Raw genomic sequence first — 24,225 nt, forward strand, 5'->3', positions numbered from 1 at the left:
AGAAGACAGGGGTCTCGCTCGAGTGTCGATTACTCCGCTCGAGCGGACATGCAGACAAAGGTTTCTACTCGAGCGCAGACTTACCCGCTCGAGCGTACTGCAAAACAGTCAAAAGTGCTGGATAGGTGAAATTCACGCTCGATTGGGCGCTCGACACCCGTTCGAGTGTAAGACACAAGGTCCCGCTCGAGCGTCAATTACCCTGCTCGAGCAGACATCAAAACAGTGCCAAGTACTGGGAGCACGAATTTCACGCTCGAGCACCAGTAACCCCGCTCAAGCGTGAGTTCAAAATCTGGAATTCCCAAATTTGAACCTCAAGCTCAAATTCAACTTCAAATGTATCAAATTCGATTCCTTTGGACCATTTCCTGGAAAACACTTCAAAACTCATAGTTTAACATGATTCAAAGCTCAATTGTAAAAATCAAAGCCTAAAGGTAGTTCAAATAAATCCAATTTCAAACCAATTTTTAAGAACATGATTTCAATTTGAACATGCAAGACTTTAAACAACTTTCAAGCTTCAAATAATTGCTCTAATGAGCCAATTGTTCCAAAAACAAGATGAATTCATGAACCTTAGCTAGAACTTGGACATGCAAGTAACAATTTTCCATGAAAACAACTTCAAACTCATCAATATAGGCATGCATGCATGGAATGAGCTTCAATTCAACATTATAAGGCTCAATCTAGGCTTAGATCACTAAGGACACAAGAACCATGCATGAAACAATTCAAAAACAAGTTCAAGAAGGTGGATGTTCTACCTTAAGTCTCCAATGCAAGATAAGGGAGTTCAATTTTTGCAATTACTCTACAATTCCTCAAGATTTCAAGCCAAACTCTCAATTGAACTCAATTCTCTATCTCTCTCTCTCTAGTCGGCTAACACTCAAAATGGTTGATGAAATGTACAAGGTAAGATGAAGGCAAAGCTCAATATGTTCAATGTAGTGGGCCACTAAGTGGCACCAATGTAAATAAGTCCAATTCATGTAATTTACATCATACCCAATCACATTTCAAATAAATATGCCATAAAATCACATAAATTCTAATGATCATAAATCATCAATCAATTTTAGATTCGGCCGTCGATAAGGCCTTCAATTCGCAATTTAAAACGTAAAACATGAACAGATAATTAAACAGTCAAACAGATAGACATGCATTTAAACTTGTACAGTCAATCAGTCAGTTCAGTATTTCAGTCGATTCAATTACTTATCATAATCAGTCTTAGTTTAGCAGTAATCAGTGGTTAAATCAGTAAAGGGTGGTGAGGGTTATTACACCAAGCCTTACACTTCGGCAATCATTACTAAAGTCAATATTCCGACGGTCAAAATTTTTCTATGCAAGGGAGTCTGCAGGATATCTAAAGACAACATCATCAGTTCATTCCTCTGCATGCCATCTCATTAACTTAGCCGTCTTGGATGACATAAACAACCTCTGCAACCTTGGCTTTAAAGGAAAATACCTCATTTGTTTTGCAGTTATTTGTTTGCCACCGTTGTTAGGACCATTTGAACCACCATCACCATTTGATTTCCATCTTGAACTGTTGCATATGACACATTTATCAAGATTGGCTTCCTCGTTTCGAAACAACATGCAACTGTTGGAATATGCATCACAGGTCTCATATGTGAAGCCCAAATCTGTTGTGACCTTTTGAGCTTTATAATATGAGTCCGGGAGTTTCACACCCAATGGGAACGCCTCATTTAATAACTTAAGCAACATGTCAACAGACTTGTCTGTCCACTGATTAAGCACCTTCAGATGTAGAAGTCGAATAATGAATGACAAAGATGTGAACTTCAGACAACCCAGATATAACTCACTTTGTGCATCTTGAAGAAGTTTAAAATAGTTTGCAGTCTCTACATTTGGACCGAGCTGGGGTTCAGATGCATGGAGATCAGGCCCCTGTGGTTCATTACCCTCAACACTTGTACCGGCATGTGGATTTTCCATAGTCCCTTGTATCATTCCAACCATATCGTCCCTAATGTCTAAATTAGCCAATGTTTCATTCTCTCAATTACCATGCAGAGATATGTAAGATTGCCCATGATTAATCCAATGTTTGTACTTTTTTAAAAAACCATTCAAAATCAGATGCTCCCGTACACCCTCTCGTACAAGATGGTATCGATTCTCACATTTTCTACACAAATAACTAATCATCGAACCTTCAACCCTATTGGTGTAGGCAAACACAAGGAACTGATCAATCCCATTAATGTATTCCCTCGACATCCTATTTGGCAAATCAATCCAACTCTTATCCATCATCTGTACTTCCCTCAAATGCACACTTCACTTCTTTTGTAATCTTCTCAACAATATATATATAAATATATTTAAATGCCAGTCATTTTCCACATGCATATGTGTTTACCACTATTAATTTGCTTTAGGCAAACTTACTGGGAGATGTACATCTCACATGCAAAACAAATATGCTCTAGAAAAAAATATAATTACAACAAATGTAAGGGTCATAATGAGATGTAAGGGTCAAAATATAATTATAAGACATAATATCACATATTAATTATCCTAAGGGAAGAGGGGATTGGTGGGCTTCGAGTCCCGATTAGCGAGGAAACAACCAAGGGCCTGAGCTATTGGGCCAAATGCTATCCTCAGATAGTTCGTAGTTGGTTTACAATATGTTTATAAATTTGAAACTAACCAATGTTGGACAGGTCACAGTAATAAGTTAAGGGTGCATTAGTCTGTCAGAATCTTTGAAGTAATTCCTCACTTATTTTGAGCTGGTATGCTCTTATATATATAGCACATCATAATATGCTTCTCCATTCAACACTCTTGCTTGACTCAAAGATGAATTTTCAAGTATGCTAATTCAACTGTTTGTTACTTCATAGCAACAAGCAAGCAATGTGCACATCATTTCTTTCTTCACTACCATGTGACACACACATATTTCAGGTTTGGTATATCGCATAAAGTAAAAAGACGTCTCTTTAGCGCGAAATAATTACTGCTAAAAGCCAAATCACATGTTTACTTCAATTCTGGTACAAAAATCTATATTAAGGAATATATTGATGCATTAGCTTCCAGCTAAATTGTTTAAATCTAGATTATTAGCCATTATATGTGGCACCAATCTTTGTTGAAACTGGGTTAAGAATATTTCTAGATAAAGCTTGGCTTTACAGAATATCCCTTGAAGAATTGTTTGTCTCTTATGATTCATATTTAGCATGTTAGAAGGGAAAACAATAAATCACCAAATCCTATGGTACTTAGGACTCTTCGGTCCAAGGCTTGCTAGTTCTATTATCCCTTTCATTTTATCTACAAAAATCATTCGTTTGTAAGAGTTTCAAAAATTAACATTCAAGAAAAAAAAAATTCAAACGGATTTATTAGAACTATTGTAAATTTTGATAACATCTCAATGTCAATGCAAATAATTAAGGAAAGTTACCTATTTGCACCAATCCAAGTAGCTAACTCGTTGTCCATCCATTCATCCATCACCCTTCCAAAAAGTTCTATTAAAGCATCCCTATTATCAGCCCATGCTTCCAGAATAACAGGTTTTATCTTTGACCAGTTCTATAATATTTCCTCAACTGTGAGTCCCTGTGCAGCCTTACATATCAAACCACAGCAGTCAGGTCCAGAACAATTTGAAAGAAGTGAATATAAATATCCCAAATTGATCTTTATTTTTTATTTACATTTTTTTTGTTTTAATTTGTGCTAATCAGTTAAAGACAAGAGTTATCAATTTCCTACAAAATTTTTGACTACTTGACTTCCATGTTTACTGAAAAATGGAAGATACCAACGAATTGAATTCATTAGCAAATCAATATAACAAATATAAACGGAATAGATATGCAGACCTGATGGTGACAAAACATATACATATTCTACAGTTCAAAAATATAAGATGAATTTCGCTTTACAATGCATTACATAATTTAGGGGGGAAAAAAATATTTCTCATCTGTTTGCCCTATGATACTGGTAATTTTAAGTCATTTTTTGGAAACAGTTTCTACATATTTATAAATAAAATAAAAAAATAAAAAAATGAAGTTTAATTAGAAATAAACAAAAAAATGCATTGCATGAGATGCTAGTATTAATTCTTATTCTTACTGTGAAGATCACCCACAGAAGTCCAGAAAAGTAGTTAAAAGCTACAAAAGGAATTTTGAAATTGCTCAAAATTCATATAATGCTCCAATCTCAACTAGAGATTGAATTCAACAAAACACAGATTCATCACCTACCTGACTGAGCTCGCGCGCGTGCAAGCGAGTGAGCGAGAGAGAGAGAGAGAGAGCATATTGATTGAGCTCGTGTGAGAGAGAGAGATCGTAATACGCCGTCGCCGCACCACCACTAGCCGTCGTCGCTTGTCGAGAGAGAGATCGTTGGTGAACACTCGCCGTCGTCGCTGTGATCGTCGATGAACTCGAACACTGCTAGTCGTCACCGTCGTCGCTCGTCGCTCGTCGAGAGACAGAGAGAGATCGTCGTCGAACTTGTCTCTGTGATTGTGATACACGAACTCGATTTAGGATTTTTGGGGATTTAGGGATTTTGGGGGTTTTGAGGGAGCATGGTGTTAGGGATTTTAGGGGTTTTGAGGGAGAAATGTGTGTTAGGGATTTTGGGGATTTTAGAGAATTTGATCGAGCGCCATTTTGGTTGAAGGAAGGAGATGGAATTTTTCAATACTATTTGCAACGGCATGGAAAAACCATCACAAATGATCAAATCCATTTATAAAACAACGCCGTTTTAATAAGGGTTTTTTTGCGACAGAGATATCCCGTCACAAATGTCCATTATTTGCGACGGTAAATTTCTCCTGTCTTAAAAAAAAAGTTTTTGCGACGGTAAATAGTGCCGTCGCGAATACTTCCATATTTAAGTGACTTTTTGTTGTGTGCTTATTAGCGACGGGGAAATTGCCGTAACAGAAAACATTATTTGAGACGGCTTCATATGCCGTTGCAAAATACCACTTTTTGCGACAGTATACACGCCGTCGCAAAAAGTTCCGTGTTTTATACCCACTTTTCTTGTAGTGCTCTCTCTCTCTCTCTCTTAATAAAGCTCCTCTAAAAAGCCCCTGCATAAGCCAAGGAATGACAACCAGTAGTTCATTGGCATTTTTAGTCTTTTCTTTCCTGATGGCGGCGATGGTAGCTAAGGCTTTTGGTTCGAGGGTTGGCACTACTTCTGCTTCTTTCTATTTGTTCATTTTCATAGGCTCTATAGTGCCTATACAATCACAATGGCGAAAAAGGATTAATGTAACCAATCCTGTATGCACTTGGGATGATAAAGCCTTGTCAAGTTGGAACGAGGTTATAAACCATTCTTCGTCTCTATTGTTGTCTCTTGGACCAATCTCTTTTCCTCTACAACATTGTTTAATTTCTTAACATCTTCAGAAACACCAACCTTCTATTGGGGAGAATAATACTCTGTCCTTCCAGACATTCCATCTGAAATGATAGCCTCAGCAGTAACTGCAGTAGTATCCCAGTATTGTTTTGGCTCTTTTGCACGTCCTTCCTTATCATCTACTTCCTTGAAATTTGCATTTGCAACATTTATAGAGCCCTCCTTTGATTTTTCATCGCCTTGTTGTTGCACCTGTTGGAACAATCTTCTGTGTATATAAAATAAATTGAAATAAATTCTAACAAAATAAATAAATAACATACCAAATTTATTTATCGAACCGAATTAAACTTAAGACCAAGTCAAGTGTGTGACACTCTGTCCTTAAGACAGATTCACCCCGTTACGGTACTTACGGTTGAGTGGCGTCTATCTCCCAGGATACAATGATCTTCACAAATTGTAGTAGTACTCCAAACAATTTGTTCAGCGAACCAAACCTGTGTTCTAACTCTCTGAAATTTATACTAAATCTAATATGAAGAATAATGCAAAAATGCAGAATTTAGGACAACCAAAGACAATAATCAGACTGATTTTTTCCCGACTCTAGATTGCTGGAATCATGGCAGTATATATAGGCAAAAATCCTTAGCCCCGAAAAGGTGCAATCAAAAGTGAACAGATGCACTATTTATTTCAAACAATTTGTCTGACCATTGGCACTAAGAAAACTAATGTTCAAACAATTTGAAAAGTTGACCGTTAGAGAACTGTTTCAAACTGTTTGTAACTTTTATTAATTAAACTATTGAATATATATATTAAACAAATTGAATAGTTTAATAAATAAAGTAAGAGGTACAAATTTTAAGAAACCACTTAGGAACCCAAAATTTGAATTTAGAATTAAATTAAATTCCCACAATTACAAACTTTAGGAAACCACTCAAGAACCCAAAATTTGAATTTAGAATTAAATTAAATTCCCACAATAATTTTTTATTGAAAAAATTCAAAAGAATTTTTATCAAAGAAATTAATGTTAAACCTGAAAACGACGTCAACTTCCCATTCACTCATAAATGGTTTTGACGTTCCGTCTTCACCGTGTGACTTGCCACGCGGCAAGGAACACGTCACCTCTTCGGACCCACCCCAAAAGATGTTTGAGGCCCACTCAATTTTGGCCTCAAAGTCGGCCCAAAATAAGCCATATAAAACACAATTTTTCCAAAAATCCCCCACATGAATGGAATTTGACGGAGAGAAAATGCAACAACTTGATCTAAATGCAACAACATGATCTAAATGCAGAGAGTTTAGAAATTGGAAATGTTCTGCAAAGGATAGGTAGCTTTTGGCTTTGAACCTTCCCTTGTGAGACACTATCGGATTTACTAGCTAACCAGTGAACAGGATGTCTTGAACTGTTCAGCCGTTTGTGTAAACCAAGACAATAGAACTCACACAGTATATCCCCAGACACAGTTTAGTTCTCACTATTGTGTTCATTTTGGCCCTGAACAGCCTGGTTTTTCATGAGTGCTCTAAAGACTTGTAGCCCTGCACAAATCTTATAGAACCGGCCCAGTTTACACTCATATAGGTGATTCTTATGAAGAGTATCCTGCCATACTCCACTAGGTTTAGCTAGATATAAGAATCATTAAAATTTTACTTAACCTCAAACACTGAAGACATCACTATTTCATCAAAGAAATGGGTAGGAGTTAGACTTCCCAGTGATCCTTCTAAGTCATTCACAACTCGGTTGTCCCTTTGAACCTAGATCTTGGGATCTCCAGTCAACTAGGTTGGGTTGCCGTTGTGGTAACTCTTATTTAATAGTGTAGACACCCCATTTTTGACCGACCTTAAGACTCAGACGTCACCGATTGAGCGCTTGGTGATGTTGCATATCGTGCTCGTTCAGAGGTTTCAGAGTCTCGGCTGCGAGTCTTGCCTCCGGACTTCCGGACTCTTACAAGCTTTGCCTCGGTTTGCGAACCAGGCTCCGTTTTCTCTATTTTCTCTTCCCAAAGGGAGGGAGAGGTCTCGTAGATCATCTCTCAGTGGCCGTAGGCTACGTTTCGTGGTCGTAGGCCATTTTTCCCGTTTGGAGCCCGGTTTCCGATTTTTCGGAGCCGACGGCCGTGTGCCTCTGTTCGGGACCGCTTAACCACCTCCGTTTGCTCCAATTTTTGGCATGTACCTTATTTGCTCCCTTTTGAGGGACACTGTGGCTTGAGAGACCAACTTCGTGGTCGAACACCACTTTCGGTGCCTAACAGTCAGTTTTCAGGGCCTCGGGCTGCGCGTTTCGGCCCCCGAACCTTCATTTTGCATCGGTTTGGGTTCATTTTTGGCAGAGACCTCTGTTTCATTGCTAGGAAGGTCGTAGAAGGATGGGAGGCCGGCAATTGTTCTGACAACCATTTTTATTCCTCCATCGCCCTCCGTCGCCTGTTTTTTCTCACTTGAAAAGCCAATGTTGACCACCCTAAGGCCACTTTTTCTTGCCCCAAACCACATATTTATGTTGTACACACCTGGGAGGCCACCAATATCACATGGCCGGCCAGTAATTGTGTGTGACCCTTTTGAACCCCTCATAAAAGTGGCATTTTCTCTCTCCTGGTTCACTTTCTCCAGTTTTTTACCACATGGTTGTGTTGTACACACATGGGAGGCCACCAATCTGGGGTGGCCGGCCACTAATGCTTCTTGAGCCTTTTGACCCTTGGCCGGCCGGCCATGGGGAGGGCCGGCCGGCCACCTGCAACTTCAGTACCCGGCCGGCCATGATCCTTGTCCCAAGTGCATTCCAGTCATGTATTCTGTTTTGCATTTCACCCATGTCCGAGGGTTTGGCCTTTTGGGGGGGAAACTTGAATTCCTTTCCCCCCCATTTTCCCACACTCTTGCCTATATAAAAGGCCCTCCAGCTCCCATTTCAGAGGTTACAAAATTTGCTCTAAGCCTTCTATATTGTATCTCTCTCTCCCTACACTCCAACCCTCAAAATCTTCCAAACCCTACACCATTTCTACACCACCACATAGCACCACACCACCACCATCCTTTCCAACACTTGGAGCTGGTTTTCCAGAGGCAAGGAGCACCTTTTCTCAAGCCAAGAGGCTGTTGAAGTTTGGTCTACAAGGGTGAGCCACACTTTCCCTCTTTTGGAGCTTCTTTTGCATGCTTTCTAAGCCATAATTGCTTCCATTTTTGGGCTCTGACCCTAACTGAAAATAGTCATGTTTTGATGTATTTTTCATGATTGATTAAGGGTCCTTCCATGTTTAAGTTCTCTAGCTACCACTTGCTTCTTTACCTCTCTTGTATGCCTCTTTCTTGCATAATATTTTAGGCCTATTTGTAAACTGTTTTGAGCTTGATTATAAACTGTAAAGTGGCTTATTTTGAGCCCTTATTCAATATTGTTGAAGGGCTCTTCAATGTTTGAGGCTTCCTTTTGTCACTTGCCTCTTTATCCCTATTTTGGCATTATTTTTGCATGTTTTGTTATCCCCTCGTGCTTGTATTTTTAGGCTCTGGTCCGAACTGTAAATAGCCTTATTTTGACCCCCTCTTCATGTTTGATCAAGGGATATTTGCTTTTTGAAGCTCCCTTTTGGCTCTTTGTGTTTAAACCTCTTTTTAGGCCTTATTTTGCATAGTATTTTAAGCTTACATGTGCACTGTTTTGGGTTTGATCATAAACTGTAAAACACCATTTTTTGGGCCCCTCTTCAACTTTGTTGAAGGGCCCTCTTCTGTTTGAGGTCAGAAACCATCACTTGCTTCTTTGTCTCCCTTTTGGCCCATTTCTTGCACATTGTTTTAGGCCTGTCTGTGTTTAGATCCGTGGCTTGTTGTAAACTGTAAAGTGATTCATTTTAAGCTCCTCTTCAACTTTGTTGAAGGGATCTTGGCCATTTAGGGCCAGCAGCTGCTACTTGCTTCATTACCTCTCTTATGGGGCCATTTTTGCATGCTAATTTAGTCCTATTTGTGTCCATTGTTTGGCCTTGATTAAAACTGTAAATATGCTTGTTTTGGGACTGCCTTGAATCTGTATTCACACTTCATGTTCAAATAACGCATGTTTTGTATAGCTATAGGTCAATGCTTATGCCTAGTTTTGTGTTTCGGGGCCATTCCATGCATCGGGTGCCATATTGGCATGATTCGGGGCTGTTTTGCATCATATTTTGCTACTGAAATTTGCATGCTAGTATGCCATATTTCATGCCTTGCCATGTCTTGTTAGAGTGGCATTTGTGCCTTAGGTTCGGTCCTCAGTTTGCGTGCATGTGTGCACGCACCTCGAGTATCTCATTTTCATCTTATGGCCTCCTATGTGAGTGTGGCTGAGGTCCACTCATGTTGGTGTAAGCCCATATTGCATTGTGTATGCCATTTCATTTCATAGCATTGTGTATGCTAGGTTGTATATTAGCGCATTGTGTATGTCATGTTATCTCGTGCATCGTGTATGTCATTTCATAGCATTGTGTACGTTAGGTTGTATCTTAGTTACATTTCATGCATATCATGCATATTGCATCGTGCTTGGGATAGGAGTTAGCCCGAGCACGGGAAACGAGGGACGTTTCGTACTTCGAGTGACGGAACGTGTCTCAATTCTCAGTCACCGACACTCCGGATTATCCATGATGGAGTTTAGGTTTTGTTGTGTTTATATGTGCATTCATTTCATATTGAGTTGTGCAATTCGACTCCTCGGCCATCATGCATCGAGATGCATGATTGGTGGCACGAGGATCGAAGCATGCATACATTTGTGAAAATACATTGCCATGCCCCTTTCCTGCTCTCTGTTGCAGCAAATCAAGAATCAGCAGTCTTCCGGGGCTTGGCACGCTTTCCAAAAAATTATTGCAAAACAGAGGCTAATTGGGGCATCACAGTAGATTTCCGTGCAAAGGCAACCCGGATATGCATTATTCATCATCTGAAGAAGAGTCAAGGCAGTCCCTGGCTTGCATGCCAGTTTATTGTTTTCTTAGTTAATTTGGTAATTAATTAGGATTTTTATACATATTTGGACTGTATTATTTATTTGGACTGTACTATTTATTTGGAACTGTATATTATTTTATTCGGACCCTCTGCGCGAGGTCAATGTTGTAATAAGTGTGCGTGTGTGTGATGTATGTCTTCCAACCCCACGTCTTTCTCCCTTTTATTTACCAGCTTATGATGGTTAGATTAGGGCATATTTCAATTAGCATACAGTATGATAGCATGTTTGCATTCATTCATCTGTTTTGCATGCATCGGACTCGGCGCATCATACTAACTGCATTGTATTTTCAATTCCAAGATTGAATACATGTTAGCTGTAGCATTTCATATGCCATGTTTAGAACAGCCGAGCCTGCTATAGTTGCATTTTTGCATGTGTTGCATTAGGCATTTTTGTATCAATTAGGATCATGCATGGATTTCTAATTAGCTTCTGTTTTGGCTTGGAGTACTCGGTAAGTTTTATACTTTAGCATCCTTGCATGCGTGTGAGTGACTGCCATGAATAGCATGCTTACCATGAGGCTATATGCTTATGTGATATAACTGCCTGAATGCCTGTGGGTGAAGGTTGGGTTATTTGAATTGGAACAATTCATCAAATGTGTGTTTTAAGCCCACTAGATAGTGGCAAAATCATGTTTTTCTAAGCCCACCCGAGGGTAGCAAATCCACGTCTTAGCCTACTTGCGAGTAGCACCATCAAACCATTTTCAAACAAACAAACATGAAATGTTTTGTTCCAATTCAGGCGATCCAGTCTATACTTGTATGCTGTGCGCATCACATAGTAAATCTAGGCTAATAACCGGAATAAGAACGCATAATGTTTTCAAAAATAGATATTATGGTTACTAGAGGCCGATCTTTGATCGGGCGAGCGGGGGTGCTCATAAAGTGACCTTCCCCAATCGTACCCAAGTTCCCGAGCTGAGGCAACTTTGGTGATGACGGACACGTGGCCTTAGGCAAACGAGTCAAGGTTTCCTAAATTTCTCCAAAATAAAATATTTAGGTGGCGATTCTGTATCTGGCAAAGCAGTCCATGTTTGGCCTTTCTTTTCTAAAAATCTGTTTTCTCAAAACGATTTGCCAGATTTGGACTCTTTGGTTTTGATTTAGAACCGTGACAATTTTAGAGTTCGAACTATAGTGAACCCCAAATGAACAGAACGGGACTCGTTCCTCCCGGGGCGTTTGGGGACGTCTACAAATAGGCTTAAGTTCTATTCCCCTCGATGAATTTTCAACTAACTCTCTTGCTAACCCTTTGATTAGTGGATCCGCTATGTTGTCTTTAGACTTAACATATTCTATGGAAATAATTCCATTAGAGAGTAGTTGTCTTACGGTATTATGTCAACGACGAATGTGTCGTGACTTACCGTTATACATATGACTCTGTGCTCTACCTATTGCTGATTGACTATCACAATGTATGCATATAGCAGGCACCAGTTTTGGCCAAATTGGAATATCTTTAAGGAAGTGGCGAAGCCATTCTGCCTCTTTCCCTGCTTTGTCTAAAGCTATGAATTCAGATTACATAGTAGACCTAGCAATACAAGTCTGTTTGGAAGATTTCTAAGATACAGCCGCCCCACTAAAAGTAAAGGCATACCCACTGGTGGACTTCGAGTCTCTAGTATTCGATATCCAATTTGCATCACAGTATCCTTCAAGTACTGCTGGATATCTAGTATAGTTAAGCCCAATGTTACGAGTAAATCGGAGATATCTAAGAGCCCTTATAATTGCTTTTCAGTGTTCTACTCCCGGATTACTCGTATATCTACTTAATTTACTTATTGCATAAGCTATATCTGAGTGAGTGCAGTTCATCAAGTACATTAAGTTTTCAATAATTTGGGCATACTCTAATTGAGAAATACTTTCCTGTACATTCTTAGAAAGATACAAATTCATATCTACAGGTGTTCTAGCAAGATGATCATCATCTTTGCTGAATTTGTCAAGTATTTTCTCAATGTAATGAGATTGTGACAAAGCATATCTTTCTGAAGTTTTGGTAATTTTCATACCAAGAATTACATCAGCAATGCCCATGTCCTTTATGTCAAAATGTTTATTCAACATTTTCTTGGTAGTTTTAATCATATCATTATTACTACCTATGATGAGCATATCATCTACACAAAGACATACAATGACAAAACCTTTGTCTGTGTTTTTAATATAAACACATTTGTCACATTCATTAATTTTAAATCCATTTGACATCATTGCCTTGTCAAATTTCTCATGCCATTGTTTTGGCGCTTGTTTTAAATCATATAATGATTTAACCAATTTACACACTTTCTTTTCTTTCCCTGGAACAGAAAACCCTTTTGGTTGTTCCATGTAAATTTCTTCCTCTAATTCACCATTTAAGAAAGCGGTTTTAACATCCATTTGATGAATTTTTAGATTGTATAGAGATGCAATGGCAATTAGCATTCTAATGGATGCTATTCTAGTAACCGGTGAGTATGTGTCAAAGTAATCAAGACCTTTTTTTTTATCTAAAACCTTTGACCACAAGTCTAGCTTTGTATTTGTCAATTGATCCATCTGTTTTTATTTTCCTTTTGAAAATCCACTTGTACCCAAGAGGTTTACAACCTGGTGGCAAGTCCACTAATTCCCAAGTGTGATTTTGTAAGATGGATTCAACTTCACTGTTGATAGCATCTTTCCATAAAGGAGCTTCAGGACTGGACATAGTCTCTTTAAAAGTTAAAGGCTCATTTTCTAACAAAAATGTTAGAAAATCTGGACCAAAAGATTTTGAAGTTCTAGCACGTTTACTACGCCTAAGTTTCTCTTCCTCATTTTGGTCTAACTCTTGTTCTTGATCATGTTCTTGATCCTGACTAGTAATGGCATCATGAGATCTTTTATTGTTACTAGTCTCTTGTCCAGTCTTCTTTGGAAATACATGTTCAAAAAATGATGCATTCCGAGACTCAATAATAGTATTTACATACATTTCGGTATGTTCTGATTTATAAATCAAAAACCGATATGCACTACTATTCTTGGCATAACCAATGAAAATGCAATCAATAATCTTATGACCTATCTTAGTCTTTTTAGGACTAGAAATAGCCACTTTAGCCAAACATCCCCACACGTTTAAGTATTTGTAGGATGGTACTCTTCCATGCCATAATTCATAAGGTGTTTGATTCACTTTCTTTCGGAGTACTTTATTAAGTATATAATTAGCAGAAAGTATTGTTTCCCCCCACAAGTTCTGAGGTAATCCAGAGCTGATTAACATGGTATTCATCATTTCTTTTAAAGTCCTATTTTTCCTTTCAGCAATTCTATTTTGCTGAGGTGAGTAAGAAGCGGTGGTTTGATGAATTATTCCACATTCTTTACAAAATTCACCAAAAGGTGATTCATATTCACCACCTCTATCACTTCTAATTTTCTTGATTTTCTTACCAAGTTGATTTTCAACTTCATTCTTATATTAAATGAAAGTTTCCAAAGCTTCATCCTTGGTTCGAATTAAATAAACATAACTATATCTAGTATAGTCATCTATAAAAGTGATAAAATACTTTTTCCCACCTCTAGTTTGAATTGATTTAAAATCACAAATGTCACTATGAATTAATTCAAGTGGTTCCGTACTTCTTTCAATTGAATAAAAAGGAGTTTTAGATAATTTTGCCTCAACACAAATTTCACATTTGTGATTTGAATCAATGTCAAATTTAGGTAAACATTCTATATTAATTAGTCTACGCAAAGATCCATAATTAACATGTCCTAATCTACCATGCCATAAATTGGAAGACTCAAGCAAGTAAGAAGAAGATGTATTATTATTAATAACTGAAGGTACAACGGTCATTACATTTAACTTAAAAAGGCCATCAGACATGTAACCTTTTCCTACATACATCCCGTTTTTGATAAGTACAAACTTGTCACTTTCAAAAACTAGCCTAAACCCATTCTTACTCAACAAAGATCCGGAAACTAAATTCTTGCGAATGTCCGGTACATGCAGCACATTATTGAGAGTGAGTTCCTTTCCAGATGTCATCTTGAGTACAATATTTCCTTGTCCTTTAACTTTAGAAGTTGAGGAGTTGCCCATAAAGAGTTGTTCACCATTGTCCAATATAGAATAAGATGTGAACATCTTTTTGTCGGCACAAATATGACGAGTAGCACCAGTGTCCACCCACCATTCTTTAGGATTTTCGACAAGATTTGCCTCGGAAACAACTGCAGAAAGATTGATGTCTTCGACACCATTGGAAATATTGTCCACTTCGGTCATATGGGCTTGAGCAGGCTTCTTGCTTGTTCTTCTTTTGCCTTTGCCTTTGCTACGACAATCTTTGGCCCGATGTCCCTCTTTGTCACAGATGTAACATTTTCCATTAAACTTGTACTTTTTATTATCCCCCCTTTAGAGCCTTGTGATGAACTTTCTCCAGAAGACTTTCGTTTCTTGGTTTTTGAAGCATGTTCCACCACATTTGCCTTAGACTCCATAGGATGCTTACCAGCCCGTTTTTCAGAATTGCGGTTGTCCTCCTCAATTCTCAAACGCACAATTAATTCGTCCATATAAATTTCTTTACGCTTGTGTTTGAGGTAGTTCTTGAATTCCTTCCAGCCTTTTGGTAATTTTTCAATTAAGGCTGTAACTTGGAAGGATTCACTGAGTGACATGCCTTCTGCGTGAATCTCATGCAAAATGAGTTGGAAATCTTGAGCTTGGCTGATCACAGTTTTTGAATCAACCATTATAAAATCCAAGAATCTGCCAACCACAAATTTCTTTGAGCCGGCATCTTCTGTTTTGTACTTTTTCTCCAATGATTCCCAAAGTTCCTTTGCTGTCTTGATTGGACTGTAGACGTTGTATAATGTGTTGTCAAGTCCGTTCAAGATGTAGTTCTGACAAAGGAAATTGGCATGTTTCCAAGCATCAACCGCAGCAACCACTTGCCGGTCAGTTTCATCATCTTTCAGGATATGAGCATCTTCACGGAGGAAGCGGGTCAGGTTCAGAGTTGAAAGATAGAATAACATTTTCTGTTGCCATCTTTTAAAGTCAGTTCCTGAGAACTTCTCTGGCTTCTCTCCATGACTTAGTGGTACTGTCATCACAGGAGAGGGGGTTGGTGCAATCCCAGCCACCACAGTAGTACTTGTTTGGGCATTAGTTTCAGTAGCTATCAATTCTAATATATAAAACAAAATTATAATTAGAATTTACACTACACAGAAAATTAAACCAAATTCACAGAATTAAATTTTGTAAAAATAAAAGAAACAAGAATGTAACTTTTATTTTCCAATTAATTTGAAAATAAAATAAAATTTTATTTAAGCAAATTAATTCTACATAGAAAATTAAATTCTGTAAAATAAAAGAAATAAAAACTATAACTTTTATTTTTCAATTAATTTGGAAATAAAATAAAATTTTATTTAACCAAATTAATTTCACATAAGAAATTAAATTCTGTAAAAAATAAAAGAAATAAGAATATAACTTTTATTTTTCAATTAATTTGAAAATAAAATAAAATATTATTTAACCAAATTAATTCCACACAAGAAATTAAATTCTGTAAAATAAAAGAAATAAGAATATAACTTTTATTTTTCAATTAATTTAGAAATAAAATAAAAATTTTATTTAACCAAATTAATTCCACACAAGAAATTAAATTCTGTAAAATAAAAGAAATAAGAATATAACTTTTATTTTTCAATTAATTTGGAAATAAAATAAAATTTTATTTAACCAAATTAATTTCACAAAGAAACTTAAATTTCTTGTAACACTCCAATAATTAAAATACTGAAACAGAATTTTAAGTAATGAAAACTCAGAAAATAATTTCTAAAACCCAAAATTAATTTCTGAAAAAATTTCACAAAAATATATTCTGAATTGTTAATGACACTGGTATCGTACTACTAGTTGTCAAAGAAAAGAGACAGTATATTACTACTATCTGTCAAATAGCGTATAATCACTATTTGTTTTTCCAACCAGAATATTATTTTGTAAATTCACAGAAAATAATTTTCTTAAAAGAAGAAAGAGAAAAGGAAACAAACGAAAAATTTTTGTAAACAGAATAAATTTGAATCTGTCTTAAGATTGTTGGAACAATCTTCTGTGTATATAAAATAACTTGAAATAAATTCAAACAAAATAAATAAATAACATACCAGATTTATTTATCGAACCGAATTAAACTTAAGACCAAGTCGAGTGTGTGATACTCTGTCCTTAAGACAGATTTGCCCCGCTACGGTACTTACGGTTAAGTGGCGTCTATCTCCCAGGATACAATGATCTTCACAAATTGTAGTAGTACTCCAAACAATTTATTCGGCGAACCAAACCTGTGTTCTAACTCTCTGAAATTTATACTAAATCTAATATGAAGAATAATGCAAAAATGCAGAATTTAGGACAACCAAAGACAATAATCAGACTGATTTTTTCCCGACTCTAGATTGCTGGAATCATGGGAGTATATATAGGCAAAAATCCTTAGCCCCGAAAAGGCGAAATCAGAAGTGAACATATGCACTATCTATTTCAAACAATTTGTCTGACCGTTGGCACTAAGAAAACCAATGTTCAAACAATTTGAAAAGTTGACCATTAGAGAACTGTTTCAAACTGTTTGTAACTTTTATTAATTAAACTATTGAATATATATATATATATATATATATATTAAACAAATTGAATAGTTTAATAAATAAAGTAAGAGGTACAAATTTTAAAAAACCACTTAGGAACCCAAACTTTGAATTTAGAATTAAATTTAAATCCCACAATTACAAACTTTAGGAAACCACTCAAGAACCCAAAATTTGAATTTAGAATTAAATTAAATTCCCACAATAATTTTTATTGAAAAAATTCAAAAGAATTTTTATCAAAGAAATTAATGTTAAACCTGAAAACGACGTCAATTTCTCATTCACTCATAAATGGTTTTGACGTTCTGTCTTCACCGTGTGACTTGCCACGCGGCAAGAAACACGTTACCTCTTCGGAGCCACCCCAAAAGATGTTTGAGGCCACTCAATTTTGGCCTCAAAGTCAGCCCAAAATAAGCCATATAAAACACCATTTTTTCAACAACCACCTTTGAATTAACATTTTTCCTTTCTTTTTCTCGTTGTTGCATCAAGGAGATGCCTCGCTTGGCGTTTTGACTCTCTTTTTGTTCCACTCTCATGTTTAGGTTCATGTCATTTGTTACTTTCTTGGTAAGGATCTCTTCTACGTTTTTACTCTTATTGGAGCCATCATTTGATTTCTTGTTCTTGCTTTTGGTGTTCCTTGTCGCAATGTCGTATTTTGATCCCCCACAACCCATTTATTGAAACTATAAACAAACAAAAAAAAAGGGTAAGTTTTCTCCTTAATTTGTGAGAGAAAGATGAAAATGAAATCTCTATAGTGTTTTTTCTCACCCTAATTTTGTTTGTGAACCTTGATTTGCATGGGTGTAATAGGGGTGTTTATAGTTAAAAAAAAAAAAAAGACTGTTCCCTTCGTTGTGTTTTGAAAGTTGAGATGGGTCTATCTTAGGCATCTAAATTGAAGGTTGGTATATTTTTAAGCAAATGAAATGGTCCTTTTTCTTTTTTTTTTTGATTTTTTTTAAATCAATAAAAAGGGAATAATAGAAGGAAAGTTTCCCTCGTAACGATAAGATCAAATCATGAAGGTATATTACTGTCAAGTAGACTCATTGATTGGATGATACCATTTTCCTTGATATCTCTAGCCATGTTTTATTATCAATTAATATCTTGTCATGTCAATATTGATAAATGGACTTCTAATCTATAATAAGACAAGTTGAGAAACAGTAGCTTACGATAGAAAGGATGAGAGGACAGGAAGAAAAAAGAGAAAAAATAATCTGACAAAAATAAAAATATTTTTTCATTGATAAATTCTATTTAGAAGTGTTTTAATTTAGGAGAATTGATCAGTAAATCCTATTTTGTAGACTTGTAATCCATAAGGTCTTTAATGTTTTCTTGGTAACTAGATGGTCCCTTAATTTGTTTGTTGACAGTTTTGCCACTGCTAGTATTATTGATTGACATTTGGTGTGGGTTTGTATGGGTGAAGGTGATTGTGTGTTTGTGTGTCACGTTGATCGAAAAAGTACACTAATACATTTTTTAATTTAGTGAGTGTGTGACACTCACAGCATGGGACGTGGATTGTGACGTGAACACAGGTAGTTTGACATTTTTTTTTTGTGAACTAATTAATTTGACACAATTTGACATGTTTCGGCTTTGACCCTTTTTTCCCCGATTGCCATTTGTGACGTTTCGACGTGAACCTAGCAGAATCCGAACAAAACCTTCATAGTTAACCGACAAACATCTCACACAGAGACCGCCACATTGTTATCGAATTCACCACCCTGCTTTTTACTCTTTCTTGAATTCTCTCTAAAACCATCTCTCTCTCTCTATATATATATATATATCTTCCATTCTCGCACCAGTTCTTCATCACTCACTACCAGAATAGAACACATGAGAGAGTCTATATATATATATCTTCCATTCTCGCACCAGTTCTTCATCACTCACTACCAGAATAGAACACATGAGAGAGGGAGAGAGAGAGAGAGAGAGTCGGAGGTGAAGAAGCTATGGACAACGCAATGGAGAGAGAATATGCAAAGACCCAAATGAGAGAGTAGAGCGCAATTCTTCGTTGATTGGCCTATTAGAAACTCCTCCCAGTAAACATTTCTTACAAATTGGTTAAACGTAGAATCCGATCTCCTGTTCCGGCAGGGTACGACGGGCGATGCTTCAGCCAATCCCACGGTTTTGGGTCGTCGTAGAATGCCGGGTCATCCGGGTCGTTGCGCAGGTTAACCCGGTGCACACCCCCAGTGCAATCTCGCTTCTTTGAAGAAATCGATCTATTCATTTCGTTCTTTGAGAAACCAGAAGTAGGGTTAGGGTCTATGAAGGACGAGAAACTCCACCGACGAATAGAAGGTCGATCTGACCATCGTCAAGAACCCACTGTTCACGTCGATCTGTCCGATTCCATCATCATCGTCTTGAACTTTGTTTTCAGGTCGATCTGACGATGCCGACGTGGTACACCGACCTGCTGGATTGATGATCATATTGTACCCATTGTTCACGTCGATCTCACGATGCCGGGTTACCAAACGTGGCACAGGGGAAGTATCCCACAAAATATGCATTCCATCCCAATATACACCTCCAAAGAAAAAACAAGAGAGGGTCAAACCTGTCCACACACACATCACATAAATTTAAAACGGGATCTGATTGTTCACAAAATATGCCAAACAGGACTTGCCAATCCAAGAGAATGAATGTGGGACCAGATGGAACAATAGATTGGTAAATAGGACTTTCTGATAATTTTCCCTTTAATTTAAGAAGTTTATGAAAGAATTTTTTAATCCACTTAGGCCTCGTTTGGTAACGAAACTTTTTAATTAAAAGGTCAAAAAGTTACTAAATTAACCAAAAAACCAACAATCCATACTAAAAAGTCAAAGATTTTCTTTTCTCTCTATTTTTTGCACATCTTTTCATAAAAAGTCAAAAAGTCATCTCAAACATACTAGTTTTTTTAGCTCATATTTTAGCCAAATAACTAAAAAGTTACTAAATTAGCTTGCTCCCAAACGAGGCCTTAGTCTCATATATTTATAATTTTATTCTATAAAATCTTTTTTCTTAATTTATACTATTTTCTTAAACTCTTATACCCTTATATTTAATATTGATATTTAATGTTGGGGGAGGAGAGAGAAGAGAAAGAATCAATGCATATGAAATTTCATACACAAATTAAATAACATTGATGTTATTATTTTATATTATAATATAATGTGAATATATTTTTAATTCATAACACATTAAAAATAATAAAAACATTTTCTTTCATTTGATATGAATATATTTTTAATTGACAACACATTAAAAATAATGTGAACGTTCTCTCTCATCTAATGTGAACGTTCACAACACCTTTTCAAAAAATTCTCTTTCATCTAATATAGTGACGTGAATCTTCTTATTTTTAATTGACAACACATTAAAAATAACGTTCATTATATTTTTAATTGACAGCACATTCTTATTCACAACATGTGAACATTCTCTCACATCTAATGTAGTGATGTGAACGTTCACATTCGTATGTTTTAGTATGAATATTCACATCATATAATTGGTAACACAATGACAAAAATTTATTTCAAATTAATGTGAATATAATGATGAGAATATTCATTTCAATTACATGATGTGAATATTCACATCATGTAATTGACAACACAATGACAAAAATTCATTTCAAATTAATATGAATATAATGACAGTCAACATCCTGATGCATGAGAACTACCAAAACATAATAACAATCAACATTAAGTATCAATATTAATAGGGGTAGGAGAGATTGAAGGTGTTTTGATCTTCTTACCTCAAATAAGATCTAATGGAATAATAAAAAAGAATAGGGTAAATTACACTGACACCCCCCTAAGGGTTTATGTTTATCACAATTCCTCCATCACCTTTTGGAAACTACATCTCTTTCCTTGAGGTTTAAAGTTTCATTACAGATTCCTCATTCAGCAATTTATTTTTTTTAAATACCAATTTTGTCCTCACTGGGTAAATTACATTGACACCTCTTGTATTTTAGAAATTACAATCCCCTCCCTAAGGTTTAAAGTAGCATTACCAATTGGCCCATCGGTTAGTATTAGTTGGAAACAAAATTAATTGAAAAAAAAATTAATTTGGAAAAAAAATTAATTAAAAAAAAATTTTGTTAGTAAAATTTTTAAATTTCTGTTTAAAAACCAATGTAAACTCATTTTTTGAATTTGTGTTTTTTCCTCAAATTTACAAACTGAGACAACAATTTATAAATACAAAAATAATTAAATAAGATTTTATGACAGCTTTTTAAATTTTTGTAAATATGAATTGAAAACTGAAAACGAAATGGTTACCAAATAGGTGTCTGATAGCAAAAAATTCGTAAAATTAACAAATAATTAAATAATTACAAACGTAAGAAATGACTTATTAAAAGATTCTTAAGCTATGTATGGTTTGATTTTTAGATTTTTTTTTTTAAATTAAAAATTAATTTGGTTAAGAAATAAAAAATAAAAAATAATTATTATTTAAGGGTAAAAAATAATTATTATTTTAACTTTTGGGCAGGTTATATATATACGTATGACTGTTTCAATTTAATTTATAAAAAAATTATTTCTAACCACTCGAAAGATAAAAATTATATAAAAATGATAATTATTTTTTATTTCTTAACCAAATTAATTTTTAATTTTTAAAAGAAATTTCTAAAAATTAAACCATACATAGCCTAAGAATCTTTTTATAAGTCATTTTTTACGTTGGTAACTTATTTAATTATTTGTTAATTTTACAACATTTTTTACCATCTGAAATTTGTTTGATAACTATTTCGTTTTCAGTTTTCAATTTATATTTACAAAAATTTTAAAAACTATCATAAAAATTTGTTTGATAATTTTTTTGGTTTACAAATGGTTGTCTTAGTTCGTAAATTTAAGGAAAAAACGTAAATTCAAAAAATAAGTTTACGTTGGTTTTTAAATAGAAATTTAAAAATAATTTTTTTTTTCAAATAATTTTTTTTTGTCAATGAATTTTTTTTTCCAAATAATACTAATCGAGGTGACAATTGGTAATGCTACTTTAAACCTTAGGGAGGAGATTGTAATTTTTAAAATGTGAGGGGTGTCAACGTAATTTATCCAGTGAGGGCAAAATTAGTATTTAAAAAATTAAATTGCTGAGGGAGAGAATTTGTAATGAAACTTTAAACCTTAGGGAGAGAGATGTAATTTTCAAAAGATAAGGGAGAACTGTAATAAACATTAATCTCAGGGGGTGTCAGTGTAATTTATCCAAAATAATATGAATTAGATGGAATAAAACTCTTAGAAAGATGATTTATCAAAAAAGTTCCCAAAATAAAATATCATGGTTTTATAATTATTTTAAAAATTTATATTTCTAGTGTAATTAAAAAAGTATTCTTCATCTTTTGTAATTTTTGCTAGTTCAAATTATTTTCTTTGTTTTTTTTTTTGAGTAAACTATAAATATATTTCTAAGATTTATTTAAAATATAAATTGTCCCATGTCGCTTGAAAAATTACAAATACTCCATCGTCATAAATTTTTTATTTAACATAATTAACTGAAAAAATAATTTTTTTAAATACTCTCCTATATAATAATAAAATTACATGTATTATTAATTTAAATAAAATTTTAATATCAATAAAAATTATTAATTAACTTGATAATTTATTAATAAAAGAAGTCATTTGTTTAAAAATCAAAACTTGAAAGGATGAGATATAATTTTCAAAACTATAATTTTTTTTTTAATTTTCTAAAAAAGTATATATCAAAAAACATTTTGCTCTCTCTCTCTCTCGGCTAATCTTGAGCTCACGAACGCACGTGATGATGTTGGGGGCAATTTGAAAAGCTAATTAAAAGTTAATTTTTAATTTTTTAATCTATTATTTTTACACATAAAAAAATAAAAAAATCATAAAAATAAAAAAATTAACTTTTAATCAACTTCTCAAATCACTCCATTAAATGAAAGGCATTGGTTTTCCTCTAGTCTCAGATCAGATTAGGGGGTGATGTTGGGCTCATAGAGGACCACCACGGGCCCTGTTTCAATAATTCGAACTATTCAATGGGTAGAACTCATTGAGTAATATATGTCTAATGAAAAGTCACGTTGAACAGATATCGATAGTTACGTAATCAAATCAGTTTTATATAAAAAAAAATAGACGGTGAAAAAATAAATAATTGACAGAAAATTGATCCGATGAGATAGCTATTGATATCCGATCAACGTATTATTTTTCAGACATATAATACTCGATAAATTTTACACATTTAACGATTTAAATTATCAAAATAATACTTATTATAAGGTCTCGTTTGACAAGTTAATATTTTAATAAAAAAGTCAAAAAATTATTTAAAAAGTAAAAAAATCTATAACTTATATCAAAAAGTCAAAGATTCTCTTTTTTCTCTACTTTTTGCATATCTTTTCATAAAAAGTTAAAAAATTATCCTAAATATACTAATTTTTTATCTTATATTTTAATCAAAAAATTACTAAAATAATTTATTTCCAAACGAAGCCAAAATCTCTACAAATCCAAAAGCACCTCTCAATCTGATCTGGACGGAAGGGAAGCAGGGCCTATATGTAAACGGGATTGCGTGCACCAAACTGTTCGCATGCTCACAACGGTTTCTTTTCTTTTGTTTGCTCTAGCCTAGCTTTGCTTTCACTCCTCATAATCAAATTCCAATTCGCGGATTACTCGGCGCTTTGTCCCTTTTCCGCCAAGTCAATTCACTCTCACTCTCCTCCCCATCCCCCACCTTATCCCCTCTCTCTCTCTCTCTCTCTCTCTCCCATAGCTATTGTTATCCCATTATCCTATCCGGGTTCAGCTGGTGTCATCGAATTAAACGGTACTATTAAATTTGTAAAGGCCGTTACATTTTGATAATTTAAATTGTTTAATATGTAGAACTTGTCGAGTATTATATATGATTATAAAAAATTATATTGATCAGATATCGATAGTTATA

Source organism: Camellia sinensis, chromosome 7 (assembly GCF_055761805.1).
Source record: "Camellia sinensis isolate YWXY chromosome 7, ASM5576180v1, whole genome shotgun sequence".
NCBI lineage: Eukaryota > Viridiplantae > Streptophyta > Magnoliopsida > Ericales > Theaceae > Camellia > Camellia sinensis.